Source organism: Eptesicus fuscus, chromosome 10 (genome assembly GCF_027574615.1).
Source record: "Eptesicus fuscus isolate TK198812 chromosome 10, DD_ASM_mEF_20220401, whole genome shotgun sequence".
In the NCBI taxonomy this organism is placed as follows: Eukaryota; Metazoa; Chordata; class Mammalia; order Chiroptera; family Vespertilionidae; genus Eptesicus; species Eptesicus fuscus.
Window position 1 is genome coordinate 31,585,640 of NC_072482.1, and position 7,588 is coordinate 31,593,227.

A 7,588-nucleotide genomic window follows, 5' to 3' on the forward strand; every position below is an offset into this window, starting at 1 on the left:
ATTACTACTAGAGGCCCGGCGCACGAAATTTGTGCACTGGTATGGTCCCTAGGCCTGGCCTGTGATCAGGGCCATCTTCCCCAGCTGCCAGAAACCACCCCCTCACCCCCGCTGCCACCCACCCCAGGTTCCCAGTTCAGTTCCCCATTCACCATCAGGCGATTGGAGCCTGCTGGCCGGGGGGAGGGACCAAGAGGTTGGCCATTCCTGCCTGCTTGCTGGCCCCACCCCCCACCATTGGTCGCCCTCTGTGTGTGGGGTAACCAGCGGGGCAGGGGTCTTGGCCTGGCACTGCTCACATCTGCCACCACCCACCCCCGGGTCCCTGTTCCCCATTGGGCAATTGGGGCCTGGGGACTGGGGGCAGCTCTTGCATTGAGCGTCTGCCCCCTGGTGGTCAGTGCACATCATAGTGACCGGTTGTTCTGCTGTTCAGTCAATTTGCATATTACCCTTTTATTATATAGATTAGAGGCCCAGTGCATGATTGAATCATGCACGTGTAGGGTCCCCTACACGCTTTTGCTTTCAATCACGGGGGAGCTGGGTGCCTGTCCGCTGGTGCACCAGGCCTTTCAGAAGCCTCCAGAGCGGCGGAGCGGCGGAGGCTTCTGAAAGGCCTGGTGCCTGAGCATACAGGCACCCAGCTCCCCCGCTTTTGATGTTCTGTGGGTGGGATGTGAGCTCGCTGCCCCAAAGGCCCCTTCTGTGCCGCAGCACAGCCATGGCACAGATGCTGAGCTCGAGCCGCCACTGGCAATGCGAGCTCAGCGTCCCGCCGGCCCAATCGGCCACCCCGGCCACCCTGAGTCCCGCCCCCCCCCCCCCGCGCCTCCTGGCCAATCGAGGGCATAGTGAAAGTACGGTCAATTTGCATATTTGTCTATTATTAGGTAGGATTATTATATAGAATTTCAGCTTGGAGTTGTAGCACCATGAGGATAGTCCAAATAAGAATCTATATAGAGGAATCTAGAATCATTCTATAGGTGAGAAGTGAGTAGTATGGTGCATTCATATTATTCTTCTTATAACTCATTTCTCTGAACAGAGATAAGGAGCTTAATAAAACCCAAATAAATTAAAATGTAGCCAAAACGCATGTATATGTCCTTAAAAATGTGTGGATTTTTACTCAGTAAAGTTCCATAGGCATTGGCTTAGTCTGATGACACATGAGAAATAAGTAAATGAAGGAAAATTAGTAAGAGTTATAGGCAGGGGCAGAGAGGAAGAAGTATTGGAAGCAGATAAAGGCAAGAGTACAGCTGTCTGTCGCCCTCTTGTGGAGACATCAGAAGACAAACTTTCCATAGCTTCCGGGAGGTGGGTCTCACATTAATGCAGTGCAGTACAATAGTGAATGTTTATGATGATGATCCTAAATCACTTAGAAAATAATAAATTATATTAACTTTGTTTTGATGAAAAGACTATTTCAAAATATTTATGTAAAATGGTTGACATTCCAAGTCTGATAAAGAGGCAAATTCCTAGTTTTACATATAAAATTATACATATAAACTTATATGTAGTTACAGACATAATATAAAGTTATAAAGCTTTATAGTTATTATCTATTTATGTGGCTTTATATATAAAAGGTTTGTATATATAGATATATGTTTATATGGTGATACCGACTGTAGTTCAGCTATGTAGGATTCAGTCTCTCAGTCTTTCGGATAACTGAAGTTAAACTTTCCTGGGACCATCAACTCATTCTTTGTTACTCTATTTTTGAAAAGCAAAGGCAATGTGCTCTTCAGCTAGGAAATTTCCCTAGCAAACAATTTCAGTGATTTGTTTGAATAAACAACAGCTGTCATAATGGCATCAATTTACCTGTTCTTCCATAAAATAATTTCCTTTTACACAAGAGTGTACTTAGGAATAATTAGTTAGTGTTTTAAAAACAATTTGAATGAATAAAAGATTACTCCAAAATGCTAATTGTGATTATTATTATTATAGCCAAAGGCAAGAAGAATAATGCTGCCATCGTAATTGGTGACTTAATACAGACATCCTCAACCATCTGTGAAAGGGGTAAAGAACAAATCCTTTGGGCCCAACTGCAGAAGCAAAGTAGCCAACACAAAACTGATGAGGGCTAAAGTTTTGCACTAGAGAATCCTAAATGGATTCTCTCACCTTTTGCTTGTCAGAACATCATCTTCAAAACCCATTAAGCCCACTGTCTTCAAGTATATCCTGAAATTTACACAAAACTCTTAAGTGAAATGGAGCTAGGTACTAAAGCCCATTCTAGAGCAAAATCTAAAGTTTATATGACCAGAGATGTCAAAGATGGCAAATTTAATATTATGGTAAAATATATTTGCTTTTGTATCCTGGGTATGTCACATCCACAGAATAGGTGCACACTATATTATGAATGTCCATATAAATGTCCTATATTATAAAGAGGTAATATGCAAATTGACTGTCACACCATCACAAGATGGCAGTGCCCACAGTGGGGGCAGGGCCAGCTGCTCCACATGCCTGCTGCTGGAGTCCCATAACCCCCCCTGGGGGGGGGGGGCAACAGGCACACAGAGTGGCCAGAGTCCCCCCCCCCCCCCCCCACTGACTGAGGCTCAGGCAAGCAGGGCTGGCCAAGGTGCAGGCAAGCCTTGGATGGCAGCTGCCCAGCCGCCCAGGGCCAGCTGAGGCTTGCACTGCTGGCAGTGGCAGCAGCAGAGGTGTGATGGGGGCATCGCCTTCCCCTGATCACCGGGTTGCCTACTGTCCCTGCGGGCTCCTGGACTGTGAGAGGGGGCAGGCTGGGCTGAGGGACCCCCCACACACACTTCCAGTGCATGAATTTTCATGCACCAGGCCTCTAGTTTAATATAATATGTATATATTGATAGCTTCTAAAAGTATACCTGTAATTCAGACATCTCTGGATTCCTGACTCACACGTTAAGCCGCTATTTGAAATTTCCAACTGGATGTCTTATAGGCACCTCAGATTTCATATATCTAGAAAACAGTGCCTCTCAGTTACAAAATAGTCATGAGAATATAAAGTAAGGCATAGGGAATATGGTCAATACTAGGATAACGATGTATGGTGTCAGATGGGTGCTAAACTTATCAGGCTGATCACCTTGTAAGTTATAGAAATGTCTAACCATTATGCTGTACACCTGAAACCAATATAGTGTTTTTCAACTCTCATTGAAAAAATAAATAAAATAAAAAGTGCTGCTAATTCTCAAGCTCCCAACTTTATTTCTGTGTGACTTTTACATCTCCATAGATGCTATCAGCATTTACCCAGTTGCTAAAACCTAAGGATTGTTTTTTGGTTTTGTTTTTTAATATTTATTTACTAAATTGATTGGGGTGACATTGGTTAACATGATCATAGAGGTTTCAGGTGTGGGTTTCTATGTTACAAGATCTGTGTATTGCACCATGTGCCCACCACCCAAAGTCAAATCTTCTCCTGTCATTAGGATCTAAGGATTGTTTTTTTATTCCGCCTCCTTTTTTCTCATCACTCATATCCAATCTACCTCTAAGTCCTATCAACTCAACTACAAAATTGTTTTGGCTCCATTCATTTCTCATCTTCTGAATTGCCACTGCTATAATGAAATTTACCCTCATTTCTTACCTAAATTACTATATCTGTCTAATTAAAACCCTGCCCTTTTGGCTCCATACAGTTTCAATACAACAACCAACCAATCTTATAAAAATGTACATCTGACCTTGCCACACTCTTAAAATACTTCCCATTCCACATAGAATAAACTAAACTAAACTAATATGGCCTACAAAACCCAGCCTGGTCTCCCACTGCTCTTCTCCTGTGACTCACGTTTCACCTACACTGACCTTCTTTAACTTCTCAAACACACTCAGCTCTTCCCTGCCTTAAAATCATCACAGTGTGGCTCTTTTCCACCTGAAATGTTCTTTCCCCTGACTGCCAACTTCTCTGATTTCATGTCTAACCTCCAATATCACCTGTTCAGGGAAGCTTCTTTAAGGTGACGCTATCTGAAGTAGTTTTCTCTCTCCCCTTACATTTCCCAGTATTCTCTCTTACTCTTCATAGCATCCAGTACAATTTGTAAGAGATTCCCTTGATTGCTTACTTTTGTTGTCGTTCCTCCTCAAACTATAAGCTCCACAGGACTGAGACCATCACTGTTTTGTTCAGCATTGTAAATACAGTACCATGTAGTTGTAGCATGTGTGTGTTGGAATGCTGATGGGTGTGTGTTTTTGAAGACTAGAGACTCTTCAGTTAAACTTGCTTCTCATTACCCTTAGTTCAGAGGCCTCTTCTTACGTGGGGGAAACTAACAATGAAAAGTTAGGCAGGGTGGCTGGAATGCTTTCTAATTGGCTTAAATGTTCACCGTATGTTAAGTCTTCTTTTTACTCTCTGTATTCTATCTTTTCTCACTTAGCAAACAGCTAGTTCTTCTCCCTCTGCTGCTGCAAAAAATAGCTTCCTTTGCAAAGGCTTTCAGTGCTGCGCCATCCCGCTCTGCCAAAAAGTCTGGGCGTCCATGCCACTCTCCCCAGCCCGCCTACCTCCATCACCTCCATCATTTTCCCCACCTGTTACCAACACCCAGATCAAGCAATACCACCCATTTCTCCTTCTGTCTCTCTCCTTCTATAGATGCTTTATAGGACTGTTTATGCTATTTCAAAAACCTAGAACAAGCTTCCATCTGCCATCTGTTAAACCATCATTTCTCCTTCATTAAAAATCTTTCTTAAACTGCAGCTCATTTCAGAAAAAGTATGAGTCTGCAAAGTTTGTCTCAGATTTAGATGCATGTGTCTGATAACGTTCTGTCTGCCTGGGTTTATTTAATAAGAAAAAAATAATAAATTCCAAGATAGAAAAGCAGAATTATAGCATTTGTATGTTTTAATGTATGTGACATCATGTATACAGACATATACTCGACTGTGACATGCTGCGATGTTGCATAGTGATAGGAGACCTGAGTTATGCTTTCCTTCTACACACTGCCTGGCACACTGAGGATACACAATAAACACACATATGTTATCATAAATGTGCTAGTATACAAATTGTTGATAAATATATGAAGTTTGAGAAGAGTTTCAGATCAGTGATTTTTTTAAATATAACTGCTGACTTACTTCTATAAATTGAGAATGTATCTCTACATGGTAATATCAAGTTGGCTGACAAATAGCTCCCAATTCCTAAAGTATTTAAACATTTCAAGGCTGTCACCATCAAAATAGAATAATGAAATTTGACATTTCCCCAGTGGGGTATAAAATATCATTAATATCAGTCCTCCCCACAAAAAAAAAAAAAAGATTTCACTGTGTATCCCCAATCCTTTGAGTTCTAAACTAAGCACAACCCAAATTGTGGAAATCACTGGCTAGACATCAGGACCAGAATTTTTTAAAGTAGAAATAAAAGATCATGAGTTTATTATGAGTCAACACTGGGTTTTTAAAAAACTCATCCTCAGAGGAGTTGTCCAGATGAGAACGAGCAATGATCCCCCTATACTTGTGGAGGCTTGCTGTTGATCTCCATAATTGAAGAAGAATGTGGAAAATTTGAAAAAGAACCTCAAAAAGGCAGGCCAAAATTATGGGTAGGATGATAATAAAGTATTAAGAACAGATAAGTCATTTGGGGTTATTTAATCTTCAGAAATGAAGGTAATGGGATGACAACTACTTTAAAAAGTACAATTTTTTTCTATAAAGAGTACTTTCCAGATTTTTCCCTACTGTGAGGGCTTTGTAAGGTAGGACAGTTTATGAGTTTGAAATGATATTTTCACCAGAGATAATGGAGCTCTATTCATAGACATTATAACATTTAACAAGAGGCTTCTGCAGAAATTAACACAACCTCTCTACTCAGAGAACCTTAGAATAGGCCCCATGGTGATCTATCTCAGGTTGCTTTGCTATCAGAGAAAATTGTCCAAGCAATTTGGTTCCCTTAACAATTAGGATTCTTTGATTCTATTTATAATGACTCTGGGAAACTTTTTCCTTAATAATAACAACTTTGCATTTTAATAGTATATGAAATACTGACTATTTTAGGACATACTGCTTGCTATTAGAAATCTATGATATGAAGAGAGAGTAATATGTAAAACTGAGGAGATGGAAAGGGGAAATACCTTTTCTATGATTTTAGGTTAATTTGAAAAAGCACATCTCTTTCTTGTTTTCTTTCCTCCATAATTCTGAAGGTCAAGTCAGACACAATACTGCATCCTGATGGTGAGAAGGTAGGAGCAGCTATCACTAAATTTAAACTCTGGGAAAGTTAAAGATGAAGAACTTCATAAATTGAACATGTCACAAATATAGTATGCTGAGGAATTGGCATTAATTAATTAGACATAGAGGTGTCCTCATTATCAATTTGCAGTAGCATTCAAGAGTGGTGGGGTCACCCCTACAACATGGACATAAATTCCACTGTTCTGTCTGGTTCTGACATTTTCTTTCTGCATAAAGTGCATGACAGCTCAGTTCCAGTCTGACCTTTATCTTTCCCTGTAACGGCACACCCAAAATAATAGCAATAGAAAGTTCCTAAGCTTGACCTTTACCTATGACAGGAAGGAGATTGTGTTTTAACACATAGTATTCCCTGCAAAAATGTTATGCTTGTGAATTGATAAACTTCTCATTCACAAAGAAAATGTTGTTTCAGGCAAAGCCATTAAGAATTATAAAGAGCTCATAAAATCTAAATAAAGACACTGTCAGCAGTAAACATGTGCAATTATGCAAGTTACCAGAAGTTTCATCCTATTTATGGCAGATATTTTACAATTATAATCAGGATGGGTAAAATAATCACAAATGCACTTATCTAGTTAAGTTTTTAATTTTGCTGATCTTCAGTTTTTCCATTTGAGAATTTCTGCTACAGCTGATTTTTGAGACCTTTCCAGTTAAAACAAAGTTTAAGTCTCAGTTCAGTGACTTCCTTTTGATTAACATGATGAGCTCAGAGACCACAAAATGCCTTCTATTTTGCTGCTCCTTTAAGTATTATTTCTGCTTGATTTTGGCCATAAAAGTTCATTCAGGAAACTGATCTGTAGTATTAACATTGTAACAATCCAGAAACACATGCCACCCGTGCCCAGCAGCATCACCATCTCTCAGAACCAAGGTGCTCATCTGGAGAAAGAGGAGGGGGAGAAAACACTGGGAAGAAACAAAAAGATTTTTCTCCAACTGGCTTAAAATTTCTATCAATGATAGAAGGGATGAAAGGATGACCAAGAAGAGAAATGTTTGAAAAGTATAGTTACACACGTTATATGTGACATATATTTGATTTTTAAAAAGGGAAAAAATCAGCCCTAACTGGTTTGGCTCAGTGGATAGAGCATCAGCCTGTAGACTGAAGGATCCCGGGTTTGATTGTGGTCAAGGGCACATGCCTGTGTTGCGAGCTTGATCCCCAGTGGGGGACATGCAAGAGGCAGCCGATCAATGATTCTCTCTCATCATTGATGTCTCTCTCTGTCTTTCCCTTTCCCTTCCTCTCTGAAGTCAATAAAGATATTTTTTTTTTAAT